Source organism: Cherax quadricarinatus, chromosome 29, assembly GCF_038502225.1.
Source record: "Cherax quadricarinatus isolate ZL_2023a chromosome 29, ASM3850222v1, whole genome shotgun sequence".
NCBI classification, from domain to species: domain Eukaryota; kingdom Metazoa; phylum Arthropoda; class Malacostraca; order Decapoda; family Parastacidae; genus Cherax; species Cherax quadricarinatus.
This window is the reverse complement of record NC_091320.1, coordinates 34,685,027-34,698,768: the sequence shown is the minus strand read 5'-3', so window position 1 is coordinate 34,698,768 and position 13,742 is coordinate 34,685,027. Positions and strand designations below refer to the sequence as shown.

Sequence of the window (13,742 nt, the reverse complement as noted above, 5' to 3'; positions counted from 1 at the left end):
TGAGGAAGGATAACAGTGAACTGAGGTAGGATAACAGTGAACTGAGGTAGGATAACAGTGAACTGAGGAAGGATAACAGTGAACTGAGGTAGGATAACAGTGAACTGAGGTAGGATAACAGTGAACTGAGGTAGGATAACAGTGAAGTGAGGTAGGATAACAGTGAAGTGAGGTAGGATAACAGTGAACTGAGGTAGGATAACAGTGAACTGAGGTAGGATAACAGTGAACTGAGGTAGGATAACAGTGAACTGAGGATAACAGTTGACTAAGGATAACACGTCTTACACTGTATAAATAAACATGGCAAACAAAGTGGACCACTGGAAAGCTTGGTTTGGGACTGGGCCGCGGAGGTGTTGACCCCTCAAAACACTCTCTAGGGGTATCCTCCAGGTATCTACCTGGCGTGTAACATCCTCCAGGTACCTACCAGGCGTGTAACATCCTCCAGGTACCTACCAGGCGTGTAACATCCTCCAGGTAGCTGCCTACCGTGTAACATCCTCCAGGTACCTACCTGGCGTGTAACATCCTCCAGGTACCTACCTGGCGTGTAATATCCTCCAGGTACCTACCTACCGTGTAACATCCTCCAGGTACCTACCTGGCGTGTAACATCCTCCAGGTACCTACCTGGCGTGTAACATCCTCCAGGTACCTACCTGGCGTGTAACATCCTCCAGGTACCTACCTGGCGTGTAACATCCTCCAGGTACCTACCTGGCGTGTAACATCCTCCAGGTACTTACCTGGCGTGTAACATCCTCCAGGTACCTACCTGGCGTGTAACATCCTCCAGGTACCTACCTGGCGTGTAACATCCTCCAGGTACCTACCTGGCGTGTAACATCCTCCAGGTACCTACCTGGCGTGTAACATCCTCCAGGTACCTACCTGGCGTGTAACATCCTCCAGGTACCTACCAGGCGTGTAACATCCTCCAGGTACCTACCAGGCGTGTAACATCCTCCAGGTACCTACCAGGCGTGTAACATCCTCCAGGTACCTACCAGGCGTGTAACATCCTCCAGGTACCTACCAGGCGTGTAACATCCTCCAGGTACCTACCTGGCGTGTAACATCATCCAGGTACCTACCTACCGTGTAACATCCTCCAGGTACCTACCTACCGTGTAACATCCTCCAGGTAGCTGCCTACCGTGTAACATCCTCCAGGTACCTACCTACCGTGTAACATCCTCCAGGTACCTACCTACCGTGTAACATCCTTCAGGTACCTACCTACCGTGTAACATCCTCCAGGTAGTTGCCTACCGTGTAACATCCTCCAGATACCTACCTACCGTGTAACATCCTCCAGGTACCTACCTATCGTGTAACATCCTCCAGGTACCTACCTATCGTGTAACATCCTCCAGGTACCTACCTATCGTGTAACATCCTCCAGGTAGCTGCCTACCGTGTAACATCCTCCAGGTAGCTGCCTACCGTGTAACATCCTCCAGGTAGCTGCCTACCGTGTAACATCCTCCAGGTAGCTGCCTACCGTGTAACATCCTCCAGGTAGCTGCCTACCGTGTAACATCCTCCAGGTAGCTGCCTACCGTGTAACATCCTCCAGGTACCTACCTATCGTGTAACATCCTCCAGGTACCTACCTATCGTGTAACATCCTCCAGGTAACTGCCTACCGTGTAACATCCTCCAGGTAGCTGCCTACCGTGTAACATCCTCCAGGTAGCTGCCTACCGTGTAACATCCTCCATGTACCTAACTACCGTGTAACATCCTCCAGGTACCTAACTACCGTGTAACATCCTCCAGGTACCTAACTACCGTGTAACATCCTCCAGGTACCTAACTACCGTGTAACATCCTCCAGGTACCTAACTGCCGTGTAACATCCTCCAGGTACCTAACTGCCGTGTAACATCCTCCAGGTACCTAACTACCGTGTAACATCCTCCAGGTAGCTGCCTACCGTGTAACATCCTCCAGGTAGCTGCCTACCGTGTAACATCCTCCATGTACCTAACTGCCGTGTAACATCCTCCAGGTACCTAACTGCCGTGTAACATCCTCCAGGTACCTAACTACCGTGTAACATCCTCCAGGTACCTAATTACCGTGTAACATCCTCCAGGTACCTAACTACCGTGTAACATCCTCCAGGTACCTAACTACCGTGTAACATCCTCCAGGTACCTACCTACCGTGTAACATCCTCCAGGTACCTACCTACCGTGTAACATCCTCCAGGTACCTAACTACCGTGTAACATCCTCCAGGTACCTAACTACCGTGTAACATCCTCCAGGTACCTACCTACCGTGTAACATCCTCCAGGTGCCTGCCTGCCGTGTAATAGCAACATTGACAAACACATCAGCAGTGTGCTGCTACGCTGTTCTGTATGATAGCTACACAGGGTAACAAAATTTCTTCCCCTCTCATGTTACACAACAAAGGGGGGGGGACCTTCTTTATTTACTTGTCGATTTTATAAACTCCATAATCAATGTCTAGTTTTAAGATAATATAAGATTTCGTTCGGATTTTTAACCCCGGAGGGTTAGCCACCCAGGATAACCCAAGAAAGTCAGTGCGTCATCGAGGACTGTCTAATTTATTTCCATTGGGGTCCTTAATCTTGTCCCCCAGGATGCGACTCACACTAGTCGACTAACACCCAAGTACCTATTTGCTGCTAGGTGAACAGGACAACAGGTGTAAGGAAACTGTGTCGAATGTTTCCACCCGCCGGGAATCGAACCCGGGCCCTCCGTGTGTGAAGCGGGAGCTTTAGCCACCAGGCTAAAGCTGCTCATGCATGCTAGTGGCTTTCTCTGTTTTTAACAACGCCTTATTACACGCAAGCTACAGTTTGTATACTACACAAAGAAATAAGAATTTAGATTTTTGTGATTTGAAGGGGAAGCGAGGTCTCTGGGTAAAGACGGGGGAGAGTGGAGTTACCAGGTAGTTAGGGGGGAAGATTTTCCGGGTTGTTGGTTCTTGGGAAGGTGGAAGGGATCAAATGAGGCTTGAACCACCAAACTGCTTGTTGGGTCGTTAGTGTGCAGGCGAGAAGTTGACGAGCAATGGCACTGGTGGTGAGAGGTCATGAACATCCCAACCTTCATCCATCGTCTTGATAATAATAATAATAATAATAATAATAATAATAATAATAATAATAATAATAAACGTTTATTCATAGATGTATATTTAAAATTGTGGCACTGTATAAGGTAGTGATGGTTCTCTCTCAAGGAAGGCTGCTTTAATGTCCACCAGGGGCTCTTGATCCAAGAAATTGTCCTTGACATGCCCCTTCCTTGGATTAAATTTAATTGCTTCCCGTTACTCAGGCGCTGTGTGACCCTCACGGGCTTATCGCTTTCCCCATAACTGCAGAACTCCCTTTCACTTGACAGGAGGATAATACCTCCATGGATAGTTACTGTCTATTATCTACTATGTTTCACATTGCTGTCTACCAACTACCACCTATGCTTCACATTGCTGTCTGCCGTCTACCACCTGTTGGACAATGCTGTCTACCATCTGTTTCACATTGTCTACTATCTTCCACCTATGCTTCACATTGCTGTCTACCATCTACCACCTCTGTTTCACGTTACTGTCTACCACGTATGTTTCACATTAACCTGCCACAACTCTCACTTTAAGCTGGGTGTGTGTGTGTGTGTGTGTGTGTGTGTGTGTACTCACCTCACCTAATTGTACTCACCTGATTGTAGTTTCAGGGGTCGAGACTCAGCTCCTGGCCCCACCTCTTCACTGAACGTTACTAGGTTCTCTCTCTCCCTGCTCCATGAGCTTTATCATACCTCGTCTTCAAGCTATGTATGGTTTCTGCCTCCACTACATCGCTCGCCAGCCTGTTCCACTTCCTGACCACTCTATGACTGAAGATATGCTTCCTAACATCCCTGTGGCTCATCTGAGTCTTCAGCTTCCAAGAGTGACCCCTTGTTTCTGTGTCCCCTCTCTGGAACATCTTGTCTCTGTCCACCTTTGTATTCCACGCAGTATTTTGTATGTCGTTATCATTTCTCCCCTATCCCTCCTGTCCTCCAGTGTCGTCAGGCCGATTTCCCTCAACCTTTCTTCATAGGACATTCCCCTTAACTCTGGAACTAACCTTGTCGCAAACCTTTGCACTTTCTCTAATTTCTTAACGTGCTTGAGCCGGTGCGGGTTCCAAACTGGTGCTGCATACTCCAGTATGGGCCTGACGTACACGGTGTACAGTGTCTTGAAAGATTCCTTACCTAGGTATCGGAATGTTAATCTCAGGTTTGCCAGGCGCCCATATGCTGCAGCAGTTATCTGGTTGTGTTCTTCCGAAGACGTGTTCGGTGTTATACTCACGCCAAGATCTTTCTCCTTGAGCGAGGATTGCAGTCGTTGGCCACCTAATCTATACTCTGCGGTGTTATTTGCTCTTCTCCAATCTTCATGACTTTACATTTGGCAGAGTTGAATTTGAGAAACCAGTTGCTGGACCAGGTGTCCAGCCTGTCCAGGTCTCTTTGAAGGCCTGCCTGATCCTCATCTGATTTAATTCTCCTCATTAATTTCACATCATCTGCGAACAGGTACACCTCTGAGTCTATCCCTTCCATCATGTCATTCACATATACAAAAAATCGCACTGGTCCTAGGACCGACCCCTGTGGGACCCCGCTCGTCACAGGTGCCCACTGTGATACCTCATCACGTACCATGACTCGTTGTTGCCTCCCTGTCAGGTATTCTCTGATCCATTAAAGTGTGTGTGTGTGTGTGTGTGTGTGTGTGTGTGTGTGTGTGTGTGTGTGTGTGTGTGTGTGTGTGTGTGTGTGCGCGTGAGTGCGTGCGGTCTGGTGGTGGTTTGGTGGTAATGTTAGTGGATTTTTTCTTTAATGTTACCTTTAATGTTGAAGGTGGGTTAAGTGCTCGTGAAGTACTCCCTTGGGTAGCACTCTCCAGGGTAAGGCTCTCCAGGGTAGCATTTAACATTTATAGGTGGGCACCAGCTCTACCTGATAATGTCAAGGGTGTCTTTTCAGATATGTGAGTGATTGTAATAGATGTCAGGGAGTATGTATATACCTGGTGCAGGTCACACTCACTCAGTCTTGTAAGGTGGTTTTAACTCCCTCAGTCTTGATAATCCTGGAGTGGATTACACACATGTGCAACACTTGGGTATCTTTATTGCGGAAACGTTTCGCCACACAGTGGCTTCATCAGTCCTGTACAAAGAAGAATGGCGAAGATCAGAAGGAGTTAGAGGTAATCAGTCCCTCAGCCTGGCGTCGATGTAATCAGTCCATTAGTCTTTTCAAGATTGATGGATTGTGTGTGTATATTTATACATCATAGGGAGGTGTTAGTATATTTATACATCATAGGGAGGTGTTGGTATATTTATACATCATAGGGAGGTGTTAGTATATTTATACATCATAGGGAGGTGTTGGTATATTTATACATCATAGGGAGGTGTTGGTATATTTATACATCATAGGGAGGTGTTAGTATATTTATACATCATAGGGAGATGTTGGTATATTTATACATCATAGGGAGATGTTGGTATATTTATACATCATAGGGAGGTGTTAGTATATTTATACATCATAGGGAGGTGTTAGTATATTTATACATCATAGGGAGATGTTGGTATATTTATACATCATAGGGAGGTGTTAGTATATTTATACATCATAGGGAGGTGTTAGTATATTTATACATCATAGGGAGGTGTTAGTATATTTATACATCATAGGGAGATGTTGGTATATTTATACATCATAGGGAGGTGTTAGTATATTTATACATCATAGGGAGATGTTGGTATATTTATACATCATAGGGAGGTGTTAGTATATTTATACATCATAGGGAGGTGTTAGTATATTTATACATCATAGGGAGGTGTTAGTATATTTATACATCATAGGGAGGTGTTAGTATATTTATACATCATAGGGAGATGTTGGTATATTTATACATCATAGGGAGATGTTGGTATATTTATACATCATAGGGAGATGTTGGTATATTTATACATCATAGGGAGGTGTTAGTATATTTATACATCATAGGGAGGTGTTAGTATATTTATACATCATAGGGAGATGTTGGTATATTTATACATCATAGGGAGGTGTTAGTATATTTATACATCATAGGGAGGTGTTAGTATATTTATACATCATAGGGAGGTGTTAGTATATTTATACATCATAGGGAGGTGTTAGTATATTTATACATCATAGGGAGATGTTGGTATATTTATACATCATAGGGAGATGTTGGTATATTTATACATCATAGGGAGGTGTTAGTATATTTATACATCATAGGGAGGTGTTAGTATATTTATACATCATAGGGAGATGTTGGTATATTTATACATCATAGGGAGATGTTGGTATATTTATACATCATAGGGAGATGTTGGTATATTTATATATCATAGGGAGGTGTTGGTATATTTGTACATCATAGGGAGGTTAGCTTGGGACCCACTGAGGGACCTATGCTAACCTTCCTATGGTATATAAATATACACCTAGTTGAATGAATCTTATTGTAGCCAGCTGGCCCAGTGGTTTACGCACTGGCCTGGAGTTTTACGACTCACTTGCCATGAGTCCGAATCCTACCCGTACCGTGGCTTGTTTGCAATCATGTCATTACGATTTCGTGAGTCATGAGTAGGAACTGCCTGCCTACTTGTTACTCCTCCATCACCCTTGCCACTTATTTGCTCGCACCTTTGCCTCACCACTCTCCCTTTCTGCACATTTTTCTTACGAAAAAATAGAGTAGATGGATTTTTTCCGAAGTAGTTGGAGGCTTTAGCTGACAAACTTCATTTTTTAGCTAAGTATTTAGATTATTACACTTTTAATCGAAATTGATAATTTAAAATTTTTTCGGACTGTTTTCTGCTTACCGCTAACATTAAAATGTTTTAACTAAAAGTTTATTGTTATAAAGTCAAAATACCTTTTGTGTGTGAACGAAGTGGTGCCTCGTGTCGTGGGGGGAGGGGGGGTAATTTACATACTTATTACCATTACTTTTTGTCTCTTCACTCCTTGTTAGCCGCTCCCTCCCTCCCTCATCGTTCTCTCCTTCATTGTTTTCTCCCTCGTTCCCTTTTTCAGTCTCACGTCCTGCCACCTCGATCATGCTGGCTTTCTCAACACTGTATGTACTGCAGGTAATGTATGTGTAACTACATTACACAGTGTAACCCTCTTTAATGTGTGTTACACAGTGTCTGACCTGTGTGTGTTACACAGTGTCTGACCTGTGTGTTACACAGTGTCTGACCTGTGTGTTACAGTGTCTGACCTGTGTGTTACACAGTGTCTGACCTGTGTGTTACACAGTGTCTGACGTGTGTGTATTACACAGTGTCTGACCTGTGTGTGTTACAGTGTCTGACCTCTGTGTGTTACACAGTGACCTGTGCGTGTTACACAGTGTCTGACCTCTGTGTTACACAGTGTCTGACCTCTGTGTTACACAGTGACCTGTGTGTGTTACACAGTGTCTGACCTGTGCGTGTTACACAGTGTCTGACCTCTGTGTGTTACACAGTGACCTGTGTGTGTTACACAGTGGTTGACGTGTGTGTATTACAGTGTCTGATCTGTGTGTGTTACAGTGTCTGACCTCTGTGTGTTACACAGTGTCTGACCTCTGTGTGTTACAGTGTCTGACCTGTGTGTGTTACAGTGTCTGACCTGTGTGTGTTACAGTGTCTGACCTGTGTGTGTTACACAGTGTCTGACCTCTGTGTGTTACACAGTGTCTGACCTCTGTGTGTTACAGTGTCTGACCTGTGTGTGTTACAGTGTCTGACCTCTGTGTGTTACAGTGTCTGACCTCTGTGTGTTAGTGTCTGACCTCTGTGTGTTACACAGTGTCTGACCTCTGTGTGTTACAGTGTCTGACCTCTATGTCTTACAGTGTCTGACCTCTGTGTGTTACACAGTGTCTGACCTGTGTGTGTTACAGTGTCTGACCTCTATGTCTTACAGTGTCTGACCTCTGTGTGTTACACAGTGTCTGACCTCTGTGTGTTACAGTGTCTGACTTCTATGTGTTACAGTGTCTAACCTCTGTGTGTTACAGTGTCTGACCTGTGTGTTACACAGTGTCTGACCTGTGTGTGTTACACAGTGTCTGACCTCTGTGTGTTACACAGTGACCTCTGTGTGTTACAGTGTCTGACCTGTGTGTGTTACAGTGTCTGACCTCTGTGTGTTACAGTGTCTGACCTCTGTGTGTTAGTGTCTGACCTCTGTGTGTTACACAGTGTCTGACCTCTGTGTGTTACAGTGTCTGACCTCTATGTCTTACAGTGTCTGACCTCTGTGTGTTACACAGTGTCTGACCTGTGTGTGTTACAGTGTCTGACCTCTGTGTGTTACACAGTGTCTGACCTGTGTGTGTTACACAGTGTCTGACCTCTGTGTGTTACACAGTGTCTGACCTGTGTGTGTTACAGTGTCTGACCTGTGTGTGTTACAGTGACCTGTGTGTGTTAGTGTCTGACCTCTGTGTGTTACACAGTCTGACCTCTGTGTGTTACACAGTGTCTGACCTCTGTGTGTTACACAGTGTCTGACCTCTGTGTGTTACACAGTGTCTGACCTCTGTGTGTTACACAGTGTCTGACCTCTGTGTGTTACAGTGTCTGACCTCTGTGTGTTACACAGTGTCTGACCTCTGTGTTACACAGTGTCTGACCTCTGTGTGTTACACAGTGTCTGACCTCTGTGTGTTACACAGTGTCTGACCTCTGTGTGTTACACAGTGTCTGACCTCTGTGTGTTACACAGTGTCTGACCTTTGTGTGTTACACAGTGTCTGACCTTTGTGTGTTACACAGTGTCTGACCTTTGCGTGTTACACAGTGTCTGACCTCTGTGTTACAGTGACCTGTGTGTGTTACACAGTGTCTGACCTGTGTGTGTTACAGTGACCTGTGTGTGTTACACAGTGTCTGACCTCTGTGTGTTACACAGTGTCTGACCTCTGTGTGTTACACAGTGTCTGACCTCTGTGTGTTACACAGTGTCTGACCTCTGTGTGTTACAGTGTCTGACCTCTGTGTGTTACACAGTGTCTGACCTCTGTGTTACACAGTGTCTGACCTCTGTGTGTTACACAGTGTCTGACCTCTGTGTGTTACACAGTGTCTGACCTCTGTGTGTTACACAGTGTCTGACCTCTGTGTGTTACACAGTGTCTGACCTTTGTGTGTTACACAGTGTCTGACCTTTGTGTGTTACAGTGTCTGACCTTTGCGTGTTACACAGTGTCTGACCTCTGTGTTACAGTGACCTGTGTGTGTTACACAGTGTCTGACCTGTGTGTGTTACAGTGACCTGTGTGTGTTACACAGTGTCTGACCTCTGTGTGTTACACAGTGTCTGACCTCTGTGTGTTACACAGTGTCTGACCTCTGTGTGTTACACAGTGTCTGACCTCTGTGTGTTACACGGTGTCTGACCTCTGTGTGTTAGTGTCTGACCTCTGTGTGTTACACAGTGTCTGACCTATGTGTGTTACACAGTGTCTGACCTATGTGTGTTACACAGTGTCTGACCTTTGTGTGTTACACAGTGTCTGACCTTTGTGTGTTACACAGTGTCTGACCTTTGTGTGTTACACAGTGTCTGACCTCTGTGTGTTACACAGTGTCTGACCTCTGTGTGTTACACAGTGTCTGACCTCTGTGTGTTACACAGTGTCTGACCTCTGTGTGTTACACAGTGTCTGACCTCTGTGTGTTACAGTGTCTGACCTCTGTGTGTTACACAGTGTCTGATCTCTTCTCTGTGTGCTACACATTGTTATAATTCTCTCTCCTCTGTGCTACAGGTTGGTAGCCGGAACCACAGCCGGCTCCCCGGGGTCATCTGAGTGTACACCTGTCGTACACCTGCACACGTGACCCGGCACCCCGAGGTCACCTGTGGTGTGACCTGTCCTGCACCCACCGGTCCTCGAGTCATCATCTGTCGTGCACCTGGCTGCAGGTGCCACCCCAGCTCTCACACAGGAGGTAACTATAGTTGATTAATTACACATGTGCTTCACTTGGGTATCTTTAGTGAGGAAACGTTTCGCCACACAGTGGCTTCATCAGTCCTGTACTAAGAAGAATGGCGAAATTCAGAAGGAGTTTGAGGTGGGTGGTCGGTCGGGGCGGGTGAACGACCAAGGCAGGTGGTCGGTCGGGGCGGGTGAACGACCAAGGCAGGTGGTCGGTCGGGGCGGGTGAACGACTATGCCGGTTGGTCAGCGGGATAATAAAGTTTGAACTGAATCCGAATGGTTTACAGCCGAGAAAATTGAAGAAAAGGCTGACCTGCACAAGAAGCTTTTATTGAGAAGAAAGTGTCAGTGTGTGGAGCTTTGTGAAGCGATGACTTAATAAAGCTCTTTACAAAGACATGTGTCCCGATAAAAGCTTCTCTGCAGCCTGTGTCGTTCGTATCAAGTTTTAATTAATAAGCTTCAAGCTGGGCTTCCGACTACAGTGCTAGACTTTTATGAATCTTTGTTTATTAGGATGTAGCCGGGAAGGAGGGAAGAAGGGAGGGAGGGAAGGAACGAAGGAGGGAAGAAGGGAGGGAGGGAAGGAACGAAGGAGGGAAGAAGGGAGGGATCGACTGAACGACGGAGGGAAGAAGGGAGGGAGGGAAGGAACGAAGGAGGGAAGAAGGGAGGGAGGGAAGGAACGAAGGAGGGAAGAAGGGAGGGAGGGAAGGAACGAAGGAGGGAAGAAGGGAACAGACTGCAAAAGTTGATGAACTGTCTTAACCTCTAACCTATGAGATACTTCTCACAACTAAAACATTTCCACCTCCTGCACCACCCACCTCCTGCACCACCCACCTCCTGCACCACCCACCTCCTGCACCACCCACCTCCTGCACCACCCACCTCCTGCACCACCCACCTCCTGCACCACCCACCTCCTGCACCACCCACCTCCTTAATGGGCACGTCAGTTTCCCTGTTTTCTAATATGTTATTTTTGTCCTATAATCTACCTTGTCCATAATTACTATCGCATTTACTTGGTCTGCTTTCGTATGGTGAAGTCTAAGATCTTTCCTTAATTCATGGTATAACTTAACTAATCTTTGAGGACAATTGTGTTGCAGAGGTCTGACCTTTGCTCAGATCTCTGCAACACAACTGTTCTCAAAGATTTGTTAGGTTATACCATGAATTAAGGAAAGATCTTAGACTTCACCATACGAAAGCAGACCAAGTAAATGCGATAGTAATTATGGACGAGGTAGATTATAGGACAAAAATAAAATTAGAAAACAGGGGAACTCACGCGCCTCTTAATGTTCCTCAGTCATCACCTGCCACCTTTATCACCATCTCCCCCACCTCAGTCGCTTATTCCTCCTCTTCCTTCTCCTCCTCCTCTGTCTCCACCTCCTCCTCCTTGCAAGAATAATATCATTGTCTTAAGGATTCGGGAGAAAAAATGTAATTGGGGAATTTAACTTTGGTCGTCACTTGTGAGGCGCCTGTGTGATCCTGCGGAAACCTTCAGAGGAAGATTGTTTGAGAGTTATCTGGGGCTTCACGACGGAGGAAGCAGCAGCAGGATGATAAGGAGGAAGAGGAGACAAAAGGGATGAGAAGGATAAGGGAAAAAAATAAAAGGAGAATGAGAAGCACTAGTAAAGTTAAGTCTGGTTCCTGCTTCTCCCAACAATCTGAAGGGTATATGTCTTATGGGGAAAACTGCTTCTGCTGCTGCTACAGTTGTTGTTGCTGCTGCTGCTGATCCATTTAATCCCTGGACACTTCCTTTGATCCCAGAGAAATAATTACGTCAGCTGTCCGAGACTCAGAGCCAGGGAAATATGGTAGTAGTAGTAGTAGTAGTAGTAGTAGTAGTAGTAGTAGTAGTAGTAGTAGTAGTAGTAATAGTAGTAATATTAGTAAGAGTAGTACTAGTAATAATAGTAGTATCGGCGGAGGAGGGAGGTGAAGGATGAAAAATAACAAATTTAATAGGTAATAGAGGTATATACAGAAAAAAGGATGTATGAAAGTAGAAAAGGGATATGAGAGAAGGGAAGGAGGAAAAGATGCGAGAGGATGGAAGGAGGAAGAGAGAAGGATGTGAGAAGAGGAAAGGAGAGTAAGATGCGTGAGGAGGAACAAAGTCAGGGATGGAGAGTGGTCAAACAATAAAGGCGTGCACAAAGAACGTCTCGTTGCGGCTGGTGTAAAAATTAACTTTTCCTGGCGTTGTTTACATAAGGTAGAGCTGGCGACGAGGCGTCAGCAGTGTTGGCCCACCACAGCTCTTCTTTCTCTGTAAGACAAAGGCACGAGCTGCAGAATGAGCTTTTGTTGTGACAGCGTTGCACTCTAGTCTAGAGCTTTGTCAAGTCGAAGTAGAGCTTTTTCAAGTCGAAGTAGACCTTTGTCGATACACTGACTCAGACCTTGTCCTGCAAATTGTGTTCATGCTTCTCTCACGCGCTATTTAATGCTGTCGTTTTTCTCTAGTTATTTATATCCACTCTCTTTGTACATGAATAGTATACAGTACCGACATGATGAAGAATTAGATACAAGTGCAACATCTGGGGTATCTTTATTTGTAGACGTTTCGCCATCCAGTGGCTTTATCAATACAAGGACATAATATGAAGAATGTAGAATTATATACAAAACATGAAGTAATCAGTCCCTCAGTCTTGGAGTTGGTGAAGAGCGCCGTAGTTTTGAAAGATTCCTCAAGACTACGGTACTCTTCACCAACTCCGAGGCTGAGGGACCGATAACCTCATCAATCTTTTGTGTATAGTTGTGCATTCTTCACATTATGTCCTTGTATTGATAAAGCCACTGAGTGGCGAAACGTCTATAAATAAAGAAACCCAGATGTTGCACGTGTATCTAATTCTTCACCACTCCTCTCTTACCCGGTGTTTACCCTGCAGTAGGGGAGCAGCAGCGTGCTGCTCCCCTACTCTGTATGATTGTTACATAGTGGGAACAAACGCTAGCTATGTTTCCCCTGTCATATTCCATCACGCAAGATGGGTTACATACACTAGGTAATGAAATGAGTCAGCCTGAGCTGGGAAACTTGATTAGGGTGATGAGGATAAGAACTTAAAAAAACATAAGAATGGAGAAGACTGCAAGAGGGCTACCGGTCCATACTAGACAGGGAATCGTCAAGTATTCCAGTGTGGGCTTAGTAGCTAAGACAACTTCAAAGGTTTCTGTCCGGTAGAGTTGGAGTTATTATCACTTGGATATTACGAGCAGGCGAGCGCGGGAGGTTCAGCGGATGGGCAAGAGGGAAGAAGGAAGGGAGGGAGAGGGGGTGATGGGGGGAAGGAAGTAGGGAGGATAAGAACGAGATAAAAATGCTTGAGAAGTGAAAATGCAGGATGGGAGATGGAAGGAGAGCTTACACAAGGAAGTGATCATTGGGAGGCTGGAGTCTCTTTCAGAGCTCATTACCCCCGCGGCCCAGTCCCAGACCAGGCCTCCTGTTTGCTGGCCTGATCGATCAAGCTGTTAGTGTACGCAGCCTCAGTCCAACGAATGCACCACAACGCGGTTGATGAGGAACTGTTTTGAGGAATCTGTCGGGCTCCCTCTTGAAGACAGGTAAGAGTTTGTTAGCGATCCCCCATATGCATGACGGGAGTGTGTTGAGTCGCGGTTCCTTAACACTT

The 13,742-nt window shown here is 45.7% G+C and overlaps 1 protein-coding gene across 14 annotated transcripts in view; it reads left to right on the top strand.

Annotated features, from left to right (window-relative positions):
* The window catches only part of tty (tweety), a 305,681-nt gene that overhangs the window by 138,701 nt on the left and 153,238 nt on the right, over positions 1-13,742 (top strand). For 12 of the 14 annotated variants that reach the window (XR_011392576.1, XM_070089723.1, XM_070089721.1 and 9 more), the window contains one exon: positions 9,886-10,069. The exons of 1 other annotated variant lie outside the window; for it this stretch is intronic. The gene's annotated coding sequence lies outside the window, so the exon portion shown is untranslated. Of the gene's footprint in view, positions 1-9,885; positions 10,070-13,502; positions 13,675-13,742 lie in introns of those variants that run through there. One more of the 14 variants, XM_070089713.1, reaches the window with a different exon arrangement.